This window comes from Protopterus annectens, chromosome 1.part1 (assembly GCF_019279795.1).
Source record: "Protopterus annectens isolate FY-2018-M chromosome 1.part1, PAN1.0, whole genome shotgun sequence".
Lineage (NCBI taxonomy): Eukaryota > Metazoa > Chordata > Ceratodontiformes > Protopteridae > Protopterus > Protopterus annectens.
The window spans coordinates 986,716,921-986,733,878 of record NC_056726.1 but is presented as its reverse complement, the minus strand read 5'-3'; the positions used below and the strand labels follow the sequence as shown (position 1 = coordinate 986,733,878).

Genomic DNA, 16,958 nt, shown 5'->3' with positions numbered 1-16,958 from the left:
TGCTCTAGGAGTAACTTAACTGTGCACAGAGCAGTTTTGCCTTATTGATCAAACGTAGCCTACACAAAGTATAAGTCCCTCTTGTAGTCTCAATGCTACTGGCACAGTCCTGTCAAATTGACCTATGCCCTTCCCTAATAAAATATACAGTAAGAGTCTGTTATCATGGATGGGCAGTTTTCCACCATCTCTCTGGCTGACTTGATAGACATGGGCATCCTGAGGCAATGTAGCTATTGTCTCATGTATACTGACAACCACTTACTCCTGAAACAAACAAACAAAACAAACAACACTTTATGTGAGAGATGTAGTTGTACAATGAAACTGGAGGCATGACTCTCACATAATGACAAATCAAGTGTCAAACAAGTTGTTAACATATACAAATTTCCCGCACTAAACAAGGACATGACACATAAGCCCATATATGTGGAGGTACTGATTAGTAACTTACCACATACACAGCTAATGCAAAAAACAACCACAACACATAATAACACACACACCATTGTCTCAACAAATAAGCCCATAAGGGGGCACAAAACCTACCGTATTTATTAGAGGTGACTCCATTGTAAGACACACAGATGTTCCCCTCACCAGACTGGATAAGAAGCAGGTAATAGTTAGCTGCCTGTCAGATGCCAGGATGTAGTCAATCAAGCACTCAAGTCACTCAACCACAAGTACCAGTATGACTCAGTCATAGTCCATGTGGGGGTGAATGACTTGAGATCTAGCTCACTGGACTATATGAAGAGAGACATGGTTGACCTTTCAGATTATGTGCTACAGGCAGATATAAGCCTAGCCTTAAGCAGCATTCTCCTTTCCCCAAGTATCTAAGTATGATGCCACAATATAAACAAATATAACTGAGTTTAACAATTGGCTTAGCATCTGGTGTCAGTCCAAGGGGATCTAATATCTATCAGCCTGGGAAGACATGGTTGACAGGCCACATTGCTTTGCCAGAGATCATCTGCATATATCTCCTCTAGGCTTTCAGATACTGGCAAAGGCATTAGCCACCACTATTGTGCCTTTTTTTACACAGTGTCAAAATAACCAACTTCCCAACATAAAAAAATCCTCTCTAGATAAACTCAAGGTATTGTTAATTAATGCTAGAAGTCTAAAGAAGAAACTGCACTCCCTGGAAGCACTTCTCACTTTGGAAGATACTGACATCTGTGTAGTCACAAAGACATAGTTAAAACACATAGAGAGGACCACAGCTATGCAGGGCTAAAATGCTTTTGATACTTTCAGACCCCAAACTGAGCATGAAAAAAACAGAGAAGGAGGTGCATGCATCTTCATTAAGGATAAGTACACCTCAGGACTGGACAAACAGAATGACTCTCTTGAGCTACTCCATGTCCATTTAACTGTAGGCAATACCCCTACCACATCATAGCTAGCTATAGGTTCCCCACCATGAAACAGGAAAAGCATACCACATACCTGGACTTACTAGAGTCACTTGCCATACAGCCCAACACCTTACCTGTGGGTGATTTAATTATCCTACCACTCACTGGGAAACATACACAACCATAAACATGCTAGTTCAGAGGTTCCTGGACTTTGTCAATGCAAATGCTCTGGAACAGCTAGTTAACACACCCAGAAGAGGCTAAATTGTCCTGGACATAGTACTCACTAACACAGGAGAGCATTGCACCTCCTTGTGTGTTGTTACCCTGGTAAGACTGGAAAATAAATCACCTTCATTCGATGTAATTATAAGACCAAATATCCCATCAAGCTCAAAAATGCTTAAGAATTTTTCAAAGACAAACTACGTCCTGCTAAGTGATGGTATAAGACATTTCAAAGCTCCTTGAATGCAGATAACATGGACTCCTATACAGAGATGTATACCAATCCCCTGCATAACCACTTAAGCAGTTGTATAGAATCAGCTGTAAATCCCCAGATTAAAACCAGATCTTGGCAAAAAAAAAAAAAAAAAAAAAAAAAAGCAACCCTGGCTATACAACAAGCGAAGGAAACTAATGTCCAAGAACAAGAGGGAATTGTCTCAGCAGAGGAAGAAATCCCTCTCTGGCAAATTAGAGATATTGTCACATCCTCCAAAGCTAATATAAAGCAAAAATAGCCTCCCTAGCTATGGATAACCACAAGGGATCCTTTAACTATATCTGAAATCTAAAAGGGAACAACCAACTATGTGTGAACTGGTTGTGGATGGCACCACCCATAATCAACCAGAGGTAACAACCAACCTGCTAGCTAACAGATTTGGGGCAAACTTCACCCCCCTGTCCTCTCCAGTCATCTCCTAAAGAATACCTGCCACCACTCCTCAGCCTATTACCTCATCTTGGCACAGCATCAGTGGGACCAGACAATACCCCAGGTTGCCTTTTAAACAAGTTAAAACATGACCTAGCAGACCCACTTAGATCCCTGTTTAACCACAGCCTGTGAACTGGCTATGTTGTGGCAGAATAGAGGGCAGCAACAACAATAATCTCGCTGCACAAAGGGGGACCATCAACCAACCCTGGGAATTATAGGCACATAAGCTTGACTAGCCTCATCTGCATGGCCATGAAAAGAATCATTATTACCTTATTAACAAGGATATAGGTAATCTCCAAATTCTGGACCCATCCCAGTTCAGATTCGTTAAAGGAAAATTATGCCTGTTAAACATGGTTGAATTATTTGAGAGAGTCACCAAGGCCCTGGACAAGGGAAAGAAATTGCATACTGCCTATCTTGACCTAGCCAAGGCATCTGCTACAGTTCCCCATCAAGTATTACAGAGAAACTCTCCCATTTGGGAATTAACCTCTACATTACCAGATGGGTAGCCAAGTTGCTCGCTGACAGGACACACACTGTCAAAGTGAGTGACTTCACCTCTAGTACAAGACCTGTCACCAGTGGTGTACCACAGGGTTCTCTGCTAAGCCCCTTACTGTTCAGAATTTATTTCTGAGAAGTCCAGTCAAACTTGGACAGCCTGTGGCTGACCAAGTTCACTGATGATTGGAAACTGGAAGCAATCCTTGAGTCCCCAATGATGTTAATATACTCCAGACAGGATTAATGCAGACAGATAATTGGTGCTAAAGCCACGGATTAAAGCTAAATGTAAAACAATTAATTATTATGCCCTTTGAGAAAACTGATATCTCTGCTAATTATGTTAGAGACAGCTCTCCCCTAAGTATAGGCCCACTGGTACATAATCTGCATATTTAGGTTGATAGCAACCTGAACTATGACCACCACGTATCCACAGTGATAAGGAAATCCTTCTGTGTGGCACATCTCATAAGTAAAGGCATCATATCTAGATCTAAGGATCTCATAATTCCATTATACTGAACCCTCATCAGACCAATAAATGAGTACAATGCTCCCTTTTACGTGTACCTCACTAGACACCTACAACAATTGCACAGACCATGGAGGTTTCTAACCAAGAAATTACAGGTTACACAAAACAAGCCTTACAGGGAAAGACTGAAAGCCCTGTCACTGTAGTCTGTCTCCTACAGGTTGCTAAGGCATAACCTGTGCCTGTCTTACAGGGCAGTCTCTGACCTGGCCCTGATGGAAAGGTAAATGTTACACATTTGCAAGTCAAACTGCATGAGCGTCACTCACTCCAGGGATCTTAACCTAGCTTCTGAAATGAAAAGGTCATGTGAGAGAAATCGATACATTTTCCAGAGACTGACGCTTCTCTGGAACAAGCTTCCAATTCATGTGAAACAGAGCGTCTCCATCTTAAAACACAACCTAAATCAAAGGGAGAGTGACCTCATATTCACTGCTGGAGTTTTGTCCATGTCCCTCCTGGACACAGTAAGTCATTATTAACTACCATAGACCCTTACCTCTGTGGAATTCACTCACCTAACCACTGAAAATTGGGGAAACTCAGGATAAATATGGGTAGGCTTGTAAGGGCTCTAGGGCTGTTAGCCTAGTAACCTTCTGTGAAACTATGAACCTATGGTGGACCCCAGCCATAAACAAGCTCTACAACAAAAGGAGGAAGCTACTACAAGATAGAGCAAAATCCTTGAAAGGTAAGACACCCTTGATCATTATAAGTAAAAAACTAAGAGCTCTCATAAAATCATCCAAGGCAAATTTTGAGAGAAAAATCGCCAAGGATTCAAAAGACAATCATAAGGCCTTCTTTAGCTATGTTAGAAACCTAGGAGGAAACTCCCAGATATGCTCAGAATTAGTTCAAAATGATGTGAAGATTACTGAACCTACACACATTGCCAACATACTGGCTGACAGGTTCAGTGCAAACTTCTCACCAACAAAAGGAGAGATATCTATACCAGAGGATTGTAGCCCCCAAACATCTCCAACGCCCAGGTGAGAACTGCTCTCTCCAAAGCAAAAACACAGCATCCATGGGACCGGATGGTGTCCCCGGCTGTGTGCTCCATGAACTCAATGAGGAATTAAACCCGCAGTTAGGACAGCTGTTTAATCTTAGCCTCACCTCAGGATACGCACTCCAAGGAGTGGCGCACGGCGACTGTGGTCACACTTCACAAGGGCGGTGCCTCCACCGACCCTGGAAATTACCGTCCCATTAGCTTGACAAGCCTTATCTGCAAAGCCATGGAGAGGATCATAATGGAACTCATAAATAAAGACATAGGGAACTTGCAGACTTTGGATCCAACCCAGTTTGGCTTTGTCAAAGGCAGATCATGCCTTTTAAACTTGGTTGACTTTTTCGAGACAGTCACCAAGGCCATTGATGAGGGAAAGGCAGTCCATACAGCCTACCTTGACCTGGCAAAGGCCTTCGACACAATACCCCACTCAGGTATCATCAAAATCTCATCAGCTTGAATGTAAACCCATACATCACAAGATGGGTTGCAAACTGGCTAAGTGACAGAACCCACAGGGTCAGAGTTGCTGGAGCCATGTCAGACTCAAAGCCTGTCACAAGTGGTGTCCCACAGGGCTCAGTCCTGGGTCCACTCTTGTTCGGCATCTACTTTTCTGAAGTACAAGCAAACACAGGAGGGTTATGGCTGACAAAGTTTGCAGATGACTGCAAACTGGGCGCCATAGTCGAAAACACATCTGACACAGATATCCTTCAGAAGGGCCTCACAGAAACGGATAACTGGTGCCAGAGCCATGGCCTAAAGTTAAATGCCAAGAAATGCATAGTCATACCCTTCGGGAAAAACAAGGTGACCCCTAGCTACCATATGGGTGGCAATCCACTGAGCACAGAAGAAGTCATCAGGGATCTGGGGACCCAGGTTGACAGTAGCCTTTCGTTTGACACTCATGTTGCTAAAGTAGTTAGGAAAACCTTCTACATTGCCCACCTGATCATGAAGGGATTCACATCTAGATCAAGGGAGGTCATCGCCCCCCTGTACTCATCACTCATTAGACCTATGATTGAGTACAATGCCCCATTCGGAATGTATCTGACCAGACACCTGCAGCAGCTGGAAAGGCCCCAAAAGTTCCTCACCAAAAGGATAAAGGGTCTCAAAAATATGTCTTATGCTGCCCGACTGAAAGAACTCCAGCTCTATTCAGTCTCATACCGCTTGCTCAGAGGTGACCTGTGCCTGACATATAAGGCCATGTCAAACCCTGATTTGATGAATATGCTTCACCTCAAAAATCTAGATCCCTCAGAACCACAAGGGCGGGAGACTTAAACCTTGACACGGTTATTAATAGAACATGCTGGAGGGACAGATTCATCACCCAGAGACTCCCTATGCTGTGGAACAAAATCCCGGTACATGTGAGGCAGAGCACCTCGCTGGCCTTGTTCAAGAGGAATCTTGACCAATGGATGGGGGATCGCAGATATACCCCAGGGATTACTTCAGTGTCACTGCTTGACAGAGGCACAGCAAAATAATAGGCATAGTTTTATTCAAACTAAAGGGGTGGCGAAAGCCAAATAACTATGGGCTAGGCTTATAAATGCCCTTGGGCAGATAGCCTAGTATGAACCTATGAACCTATGAACCTATGAACCTATGACCCTATATGAGACTGTCAAAAAGGTTCATATAATACACTACCGAATATGTTCCAAGCATCATCCTTAGACTTGTTTGTAAGCACATTTTTAGTCATTCTTAATATTAACATTTATTGATCAATACCAACTATGTGCTATTATATTTTTTTCAGTGCATCTATATATTTTAGGCCCATTTAACATCAATCATACATATGACTGAATCATATTTAGAGTCAGCTAATGACTGGCAAACTTTATCACCATAATATAATAACTCAGCATTAAGTAAACATTGCATTCAGAATGTTTTCATCTAATGTAAGGCATTTACTATCTGCTGTTTGTCACTTTCCAATCATTTCTGTGTTTACCAGAAAAAAAAATATTGACTTGTTATTATATGGGTAAAGAAACTGTGTATTCCACCATCATGTGATGAATAATGATCTTAGGATTATGAGATCCCCAGTAGACATGGATTTGAACAGCAGACTCTAAAAACTTGACCTTTTATTATACAATGACTGGACATTAACATAAAAATATGCATGCTGATTGGTCAGCCCAACCAGTGTGCCCATTGTAAAATCCAACATATACCAATAGAAAAAAGTGTGGCTGGCTGGACTTTCTTCTATTAGTATATGCTACAGCTTTTTAGTTTTCTTGAGCTTTAAAAATAAATAAATAAATAAAGTTTGAAATCTGGACAGTTAGTAGGTACAAGAGAGACAGGACTGATAAAATAGTAGGAAAATCAGGTATGCTATGCAAAACTAAAGAAACATAGCTGGTTTTCCTTGTATTTTCTCTGTCCTGTCTCTCTCATACCTCTCAAGGGTCCAGATTTCAAGCTTTATAAAAAAAAAAAGGAAAATTAAAAAAAAAAAAAAAGCAATGGAGATCTTCCTTTTTCTGTTGCTTTCTTTCCAGAGCACTGATGTTCTGTGTAAGCATGGGAATGTAAGCCCCAGGATACGGAAACAAAGTGGAAGGACACCATGGCTCCATTATACAAGGACATTACTTAAGAAAAGTAAGTCATTTTTCTTTCCTAAAATAATGTAATTGCATAATAGCAGTAACCCATGGCTGGGTGTGAGTAATTCTGATTTATCCTGGGTTAGTTTTGTTTGGTTACTTGGGTTTCGACCTTGTGACCAAACCATGCCAACTGTGGGTAAATCCAGCACTACCCACACCTAGTCATGGGTTATTGCTATAATAATACAAAATAAAAAAAATATCAATCCATGATCCACTCAAAGCAGTCACACAGCTATGGTACTTGTTATTTCTTTCCCTAGAAATGGGTGTCTATCAATCTATATAAGGACGGATTTTACACACCATAAGTCTATCAACATTACCTATGTATGGCAAAATATTAAAGGCATTGGCCAAATCAATGTATGGTACTTTGACTGATAAACCATTACCAAATATAGCAATGACAGTCACATAAATGTTGACTCAATCAAATCAGGCTGATCCCCCTTCAAGAAAACCATAGTGAGTTATGTTCATAAGTTTGGTGCACTGTTTTCCTTTCTAGAAGGCCTGCAATATATTTTGGAAACACTTTGAAATAACTGATGCAAAATTTCTTATGTCAGAAAAATAAGAATGGGTTTACCCTGAGAGAGGGGCCTGCACCCTGGAAAGCACTGCGGTTCTAGCAGCATCAAGTGAGCTCTCACCGGCCATTGAAAATCTAGAGGAGAGTGTGTAAGTCTCTCGCCAGGCCGTACCCATATCCGTAGCAGGTCTCCAAGGTGAACACCGTCTGGCATGTTAGAACAAGAAATAGTATTCAACATTACTCTGAGATTATTCATAATGTCACTACTTGTTCTAATCCAGTGGATATTGCCAACATACTGGTAAATAAATTTAGTGTCAGTTTCACCCCAGAGATATCTATTCCAAGACCTCTTATCTCTGATGGAAAAAAGCCACTGACTATCATGAAAGAACATTTACTGAAGGTATTTCCAAAGATGAAGAATACCTCATCCAATGGGCCTTAACAACATAACAGATTGCCTAATCAAAAGCACTAGGCAATCACTTGTGGACCCAATCCACAACTTCTTTAACCTTTGCCAAACACGTGGCTTTGTCCCACGGGAATGGCACACAGCTGTTGTGATGCCACTTCATAGGTGTGGCCTCACCACTGACTTGGGAGTTACAGACCTATCAGTGTAACAAGTCTTGTATGCAAAACCATGGAACATATCATAGCTGACATAATTAACTATGATATTAGAAATCTTGACAGACCCAGCAGTCTGACCTTGTCATGGGTGCAGCCTGTCTAATGCACCCAGTGAATTTCTTTGAGACAGTTACTCAGGCCATGGACTATGAGAAAGTGGTTCACACAGCATACCTTGTGCCTGCCAAGGCATTCAAAGCCATACCACATGCAAATATAGCAAACAGGCTGAAGGAACTCCAAAATTACCCACACATGGTTAGGTGAATAGCCAACTGGCTTAGACACAGGACTCAGTAAGGATCTCCTCTGAGATCATGAAGGTGGCCAGTGGATATCCTCAGGGATCTGTGCTGGGGGCTCTTCTATTCAGTATCTACTTCTCAGATCTCCACTTTTCAAATAAGGATCCCTGGTTAGCGATGATTGTAAGCTGGAAGTCAAGCCCCCCTCTGATATACTGACACTCCAACCGGAGCTTTACACTTGTCAATTACTTGTGTACTAAAAATGGACTTAGACTCAGTACCACAAACTGTAAAATTTCCGCATTTGGTTATCATCCCACTATCTCCTACTTATAGTATAGATAACACTCAACTTCAAAATGAAAAGGTTGTGAGAGACTTAGGCACTTGGATGGAAAGTCCCCTTAAATTCGACCATCATGTTGCAGCAGTGCTTAGGAAATCCTTTTACCTTGCAGAACTCACAGCAAAAATAATTTCTTCTAGATAAAAATAAGCCCTCACCTTGTACTGTACAATGATTAGACATTACAGAGCACAACACCTCCTTTGAAATGTATCTTACTAAACAATTATTTTATTTATTTTATTTTATTTTATTTTACATTTGTTAACCGGGCTAGTCTGGCTGGATACATGTCCATTTTCAGCAGAGGCCCGAGGAGAAAAGCTCCACTATAAAACTATACTTATACAATTTAAAATGATACAATAGTACAAATAAAAAACATACTAAAAAAGTATAAAATTGAATCCGTTCATCTGAAGATAACTAAATGATACAATCTTGATGTTACCAATATAAATATGTTGTCTGTATGAATATTAAACTTGTACACTTTTGCGAAACTGAGCTAAAAAAAGAAAAAAACATGAGAAAATTGCTTTTGCTTAGATCGCGGCACAGTGGGGATAATGGAATATTTCCTTTTCTCCACTGTAGTGTGATCTCAGAGTGAGAATATAAAAGCAGGGGGTTGTGAGAGGCACAGCCCACCACATAGGGGGTGCAGGGGGGCTTGCCCCCTGCACAAAGTTGATTACTGCTATCTTTTTTTTAATCTTGTGGGGGTTTTTTTTGTTTTTTTTAGCAGACTTTCGCGAACATGTGTAAGACTATTTCTGTTTCGTTAAAATGTTTCATCGGTAATTAGACATCAGAAGTTTGCAACTAAAGAGATCATGGGCTGAAAAGATCTGAACCACAAAGAAAGACTGGAGGTTTTGTTGGGTCTATATTAAATCAGCGAACGCTTAAAAAAGCGAACGCTGATTTATCATCCCTATGTAAGTGAAAGCTTACAAATCTGAACACTCGGAACAGTGATTTTTTTCCCAGGGAAAAAAATCACTGTTCCAAAACAAAACAAAAAAAAACCCCTTTAAAACAATACATAAAGTACTTAAATATACCAACTTCGAGATCGCACTACTGTGCCAAAAATGGCAAAGTAACTAAGCGGCCATTTGAATTCTTTCCCAGGGAAAGAATTCTCTTAAAAGCCGCTTCTCTAGTTTGCCTTTTCGTTCTTTTAAGTTCGATTAAGGCACATTCGAAAGAATGCGTATTTGATCACTTAATAGGAACCCGGCTCTGTCCCTGTAGTCAGTTTCATACAGACTCCTTAGGGGTGATCTGTGACTTGCTTATTGGCCTATAAGGGATCCAGTAGTACAAGAGATCTTATACTGCCATAAATCAAACAGTCCAGCTAAAACAAAGGACCAGAGATCTAAATCTACTCCAAGAAAAAAATAAGACAAGCAGGAGGAATAGAAATGTCACAGTTAAGCAGTGTGACAAAGCTGTCTGCTTTTAAGACAGCTAAACATATGCATTGAAATTCACCCCTAGTATGACTGTCCTGTCTGTCCTTGAAAGGTACAGACAAGGTGGAAATGGCTTCATGTCTCAGTTACCTTGTTACTCTTATGATCCCATCATCTTATGTAGAGCTAGAACGTGGTCCAATGGGACCCTAGGCAGGGAAATGGACCAGCCTCTCTAGCCATTCCAGAGTCCCATTACTTTTCCCCTCCCAGTTACCATAAAACACTGTTCAAAACTATCACTGTACATAATATTTGCTTCTTTACTTTTGAGATAAAAATAGAAATGTGGATTTAATTTAAAACTTTTAATGTAGTAATCATTTGTTGACCAAGTTAGTCCTAGTAGGCTAGTAGCTTCTTTGCAGGAAAGCCTTAGTAGTATTTATAGTACTAAATAAAATTTTGCTTGGACATTGGGGAACATCCTCTTCTGTTTTCTATAGCTCAGGTGGATGCAAAAGATCTCACAGTCTCTACCACCAATGCATGGGGCCTCAGTTTAACATCTCATCCACAGGATAATAAACTCAGGACTGCAGCAACCCCCTTATAATGTACTACAGTGTCAGCAATCCATCTGCATGGTGTGGGAGTAGAACCCACAGCCTTCTTCACTAAAGGCAAGTTTGCTACCCGTTACATTAGTAAGACTGATTTCAAATTTTATAGGAAAAACTCTGATGGCCATTTGCTAAACAAAACAATTGCACACTGAAAACAGACTTAGCATGAGCAACAGTAAACCTTTCCTCCCTTGAAGCTCACATTCATGGAAAATGCATTGAAACTTACATTCATTGAAAATGCACCCGGACAGGGACAGATTAAGTGTATTTTGGTCCCTGGGCTGTTTTCAAATCATGCACCCCTTGAACAATTTTTAGGACCATGCATAAATGCATGTGTTATTTGATTTACATTCCTGAATTACTGTATTTTTTGTTAAAAACAGCAACATTTATTAGAGCACATTTTATATTTCTAGATTTCAACATTTTTCAGTGAAACAAAATGTATAAACCGTAGCCATTTCAAACATTTCAACCATTTGGGAGATGGTTCTTGTCACCTGCAGCCAAGATACGATTCATTAACTAAACTGCCTTAGTTAAAAAGGGCATTACACACAAACACACACACACACACACACACACACACACACACACACACACACACACACGCACACACACGCACACAATCACACACACAATCACACACACAATCACACAAACACACACAATCACACAAACACACACACACAATCACACACACACAATCACACACATGCACACACACATGCACACACACATGCACACTCACACATGCACACACACACACACACACACACACACAATCTCACACACTCACACACTCACACACTCACGCGCGCACACAGACACACTCACACACTCACGCGCACACACACACACACGCACACACAGACACACACCTTGTCATCTCCTGCTCTTCTAACAGTCTATCTGCTGTGAAAATCACTCAAATAAATCATGCTTGTATCAAATAGTACACTACCTCTGCTTCAGAAATCATCTCATCCAGCTGCTATAAGTGCTTTGGAAATCAAGTTTCATACATTGTTCATGTGTGTGCACATGTCTGCTTCCAAAGCAGTAAGATGCATATGTGCAGATGCAACAAATTGGTAAAAATAGAAACATTATACTGTCTTTTTTTGTTTGTTTGTTTTACTTCAATTAAAATAATCTTGTGTCTGGGCAGCACACCTCTCCCTAGCCAGCAGGCCCCTCCTCCCCAGCCAGAATAATCGATTTCTTCCAGTCATTTAGGATTGCACATTATTGGTGTAATATAACCATTGCTGTTTATTCTTAATTCTATATACCATGTGACAAGATAGATTTTGAATGGGTCTTGTAAAAACTATGTTTAACTTTATCCAAGACATGCTTTACTGTGTTCAGAGTAATAATTGAATGTTAACTAATATAAAAATAGTCAAATTTGGCAGTGTTAAAGTTTTAGAATAGTTATGATTCACAGAGCTATGTGCAAAATATTCATTTAATATTATTTCAAATTTCAACAAATATTTCCTCTTCATCTTACTATTTACAAATGGTACAAAAAATAACATTGTTCACGTGGGAATTCATATACTTAATAGAAACATTTTTTTTGTTTTATCAGAACAAACAATTATATTTTCCTTAAATTTATTTAGTGCACTGAATGATCTGATGTCCTTCTACTTGCAGTATTACACTTTCACTTTTGCATCGCTGGAAAATTTCCTGAATGTTCTAAAACTAAATTCCTTCTTTGCAATAAATAGCTTGATGTTTTTTTTTCCATCAGGTAGGGGTCCTATAACTTGATTTCCTATTTACATTTAGGTTTAATACACACTGCCCAGCCCTGCTTTTCTAAGGCCTTTTTAAAATATTCTCTTTGTTTAAAAAGAAACACACACACACACACACACACACACACACACACACACACACACACACACACACACACACATATGAAAAAAAATCACAAGCCCACGTAATAGTGTATACTTACAGTTACATTTGGTTGTCCTGAATTAACAACAGCAGTACCTGAAGGGATTTAATAATACAGTTTACAATCTTATTTTTAATTTATTTTACTATTTTTTCAACACAAAGTACAACCACAACTAAATGAATAACACATACACCACAAACTCAAACTGTAGACCTATTACAAGAAAGAACTTTTACAAACTAGATAGCATACAATAACATGGTACGCAACATACAGAAATCTAACAAAATCAGTTATGCGTGTTTCTGTTTATTAAATTGTTTTACAACTTAACAAAGTAATCTATACCCTTTTACTAACATTTAAAAGATACTTGAGATATCTTTTAAAGAATTCCACACAGCAGAAATAGAACTCAGTTATTAGCTCAGAAGAAATGTACATTAGGTACTTGGGTCTTTAGGTCAGCAATTATATCCATGTCCCCTACAAGTAGCTCCAGCCAATCCAAGCTATGATTATCGAGTGTTTTGGACTCACAGGCTTTGCATCTTTAAATTCCAGTGTGAGGCCATCGTCTTAATGATTATATCAGTCTTGGTGGAAATAAGAAGTTTGCAGTTTCTGCTTAAATTAATTAATGTGAAAATAAAATTAACATTAAGCTAAAATATATAGTTAGTGAATACATTTAGAAAAAGGGATTGTTTGGGGAGTAGATCTAGATTCTTAGGTTCATATGTTCATAGGTTTTACTAGGCTATTGGCCCTAGAGCCTTTATAAGCCTAGCCAAAAAGGTACCCTGGCTTTCGCCACCCAAGAAAATTATTTTCCTGTGCCTTTGTCGAGCAGAGCCACAGACGTGATCCCCGGGGTGAATTTCCTATTTCCCATCCAATCATCAAGATTTTTCTTCAAGAGTGCTAATGAGGAGCTTTGTTTGATATAGATAGGTAGTTTGTTCCAGAGTATGGGAAGTCTCTTGGACAGGAATCTATCCCTCCAGCATGTTCTGTTTATTGTCGTGACAAGGTTTAGGTCCCTAGATCATGTTCATAGGTTCATAGATTAATACTAGGCTAACTGCCCTTGTGGGTCATTTCAAGCCTAGCCAATTACCCCATGTGAGAATCAAACCCTGCACCTTGTGTGTGCAAGGTAAATACCTTAACCCACGACATGTAGCTTGGAGGGATTGGGCTTTCTTTAAGTGGAGCATGTCCAACAGCTCTGGGTTTGACATAGCTTTGTATGTTAGGCAGAGATTGCCTCTGAGTAGGCTATATGCTATGGAGTAAAGCTGGAGTTTTTTGAGATGGTCTGCGTAGGGCAACTGTTTGAGGCCAGTAATCCTCTTTGTGAGGTATTTCTGCAGCCTTTCCAGTTGTTGTAGATGTCTTGTGATGTACATACCAAAAGGGGTGTTGTACGCTATAATGGGTCTAATGAGTGAGGAGTAGAGGGGAACAATTACCTCTTTTTTTCCTGGATGAGAAACCTTTTGTGATGAGGTGTGCCATGTAGAAGGATTTCCTGGCTACTGTGGTGATGTGATTATCAAAGGAGAGACTACTGTCCACCTGTGTCCCAAGGTCTCTTATCACACTTTTGGTGTTAAGTAGACTGCCACCTATGTGGTAGCTCATGGTTACAGAGTTTTTACCAAAGGAGATGATAATGCACGTTTTGGCATTGAGCTTGAGGCCATGGCTTTGACAACAGGCATCTGTCTCAGTGAGGGCCTTTTGTAGAATGTCCACATTGTTAGGAGTTTCGATTATGGCTCCTAGTTTGCAGTCATCTGCGAATCTCATTAGCCAAAGACCTTCTGTGTTAGCCTGTACTTCAGAAAAGTAGATACCAAACAGGAGAGGACCTAGGACTGAACCCTGTGGTACTCCACTTGTCACTGGTCTGAAGTCAGATTTGGAGTCTGCTACTTTTACAGTGTGGATTCTGTCAGTAAGCCAGTTGGCAACCCATCTTGTGACATAGGGATTTACACCTAGTTTAGTGGGTTTATCTATAATTCCAGAGTGGGGATGGTGTCAAAAGCCTTGGTGAGATCCAGATAGGCTGTGTGAACCACCTTACCCTTGTCTACGGCTTTGGCGACTGCTTCAAAGAAGTCTATCAGGTTTAGGAGACAAGATCTGTCTTTTACAAACACGAACTGGATGGGGTCCAGAGTTTGGAGATTACCAATATCTTTGTTTATAAGTTCCATGATGATATGTTCCATGGCCTTGCAGACCAGGCTTGTTAGGCTAATGGGGCAGTAGTTCCCAGAGTCAGTGATGGCTCCCCCTTTATGGAGTGGGATAACTGTCACTGTGCGCCATTCAGTGGACAAAAAGCCTGAGGTGAGGCTCTGATTGAACATAGTGCTTAGGTGGGGTGCCAGTTCATTCTGCAGTTTGTATAGAAAGCAGCCTGGGATGTTGTCAGGTCCCATGGATGCTATGTTTTTGGCTTTGGAGAGTGTGGTTTTTACCTGTGTAGCTATGATTACAGGAACTTTGCATTCTTCCGGTATAAAGATGGGCCCTTTAGGGGGTGAGAGGGGGTAAAATTAGCAATGAACCTACCTGCCAGGATGTTGGCAATATCAGTAGGTTCTGTATATTTAGTGCCATTGTGTTGTAACTCAGAGCAGATCTGAGTGTTGCCATTGAGATTTTTGACATAGCTATAGAATGCTTGGTGGTTGTCTTTAGAATCTGTGGCAATTTTGTTTTCGTAACTAGCTTTGGAGGATTTTATGAGGGATCTTGGCTTCTTACTGAGGCTGACCAGGGAGTTCCTCCAATCATGGGATTTTACTCTTTTTTGCAACAGTTTCTTTCTTCTCTTGTAAAGTTTGTTTATGGGAGGGGACCATCAGACTGGCTTCATTTTTTTGGAGGATAGCATCTTGGTTCGGTTAGGGATAGCATGATCCATGCACTCATGTAAGTGCTTATAAAGTGCATTTGTGTAGGATTCAGCAGTTGTACCTCTATTGTCCATCTGCATGGTTGTCGCGAAGTTTGCCACTTCTGTCTTAAGAAGCGTGAAATTGGCTTTGGAGAAATTTTTTACGTTGGTATCCCCTAATGGGAGTGGGGGTGGGGTGGGATGTGGATGTCTATGGTGGTTAACTTGTGGTCAGATCTGACCAATGAGGAACTGACCTCTGGTGTGGAACACCGGTCCCCATGTTGGTAATGACCAGGTCTAGGATATTGCTGCCTCCGGTGGGGGTGTGGATAAGTTGATCCAAGGCGTTGGAATTTATGAACTCCAGAAAACGTTGAGCAAAAGAATTGGTACATGAGTAGTTTTCCCTGTTAATGGTGGGGTAGTTGAAATCGCCCATTATTAGGGTGTTGGGTTGTACCTTAATATTTTCCAGTGTATCAAGAAATGAGGAGTGTTAATCCTGGGGCATGGTGGGGGATCTGTAGCAAGTTACAATTTGGATTGCGGTCTTGCCCAGAGTTAGTTGCACTTGGATAACCTTGGATGCATTATGCTGAGCAACTAGCCTGGAGGTGTGGATATCCTTAATGAATATGGACATGCCTCCACCTTTAGAATTTGTTCCAGATTATGTGGCCAAAAGGTGTGGTATGAATTATAGCCTGGTAATGCAGGGGTGCTCTGTCACTGTACAGATGTCGATGTTCTCCATTTTAAGAAGTGCTTTGAATGAATGCATTTTGAGGTTTAGACTTCTACCACTGAGCATTGCCCCCAGATTTGCTTGCTTGCTTGTACCTGTTACGGTGGTGAATTTGTCATGTGCCTAAAAAGGCACTATAGGGGTGGCAAGAGCCTTAGCCTGTATCTGGAATCCCAAGGGCGACAGGTGCGGGCCATCTCTGGCAAAGCATTGTGGTCTGTCGATCATGTCATCCCAGGCAGACAGATACTGGATCCCCTTAGAATGACACCAGAAGCTAAGCCAATTGCTGAAGTCAATCATTTTGTCCTTGTACTGCGGTATCATTCTGGGTGATGGCAGGATGCTACTCAAGGCTAGGGTCATACCTGCCTAGGCTACAAGATCAGAGAGCTCCTCCATGTCTCTTTCCATGTAGTCCAGGGAGGTACATCTCAAGTCATTAACACCAACATGGACAATGACAGAGT

At 40.7% G+C, this 16,958-nt stretch overlaps 1 long non-coding RNA gene across 1 annotated transcript in view; it reads right to left on the bottom strand.

Moving 5' to 3' along the window:
* The window catches only part of LOC122813478, a 149,763-nt gene extending 136,848 nt beyond the window's left edge, over positions 1–12,915 (bottom strand). Inside the window, exon 1 of the long non-coding RNA XR_006366693.1 lies at positions 12,878–12,915. This is a non-coding gene — a long non-coding RNA (uncharacterized LOC122813478). The remainder of the gene's footprint in view (positions 1–12,877) is intronic.
* Between the last annotated feature and the right edge of the window lie 4,043 nt (positions 12,916–16,958).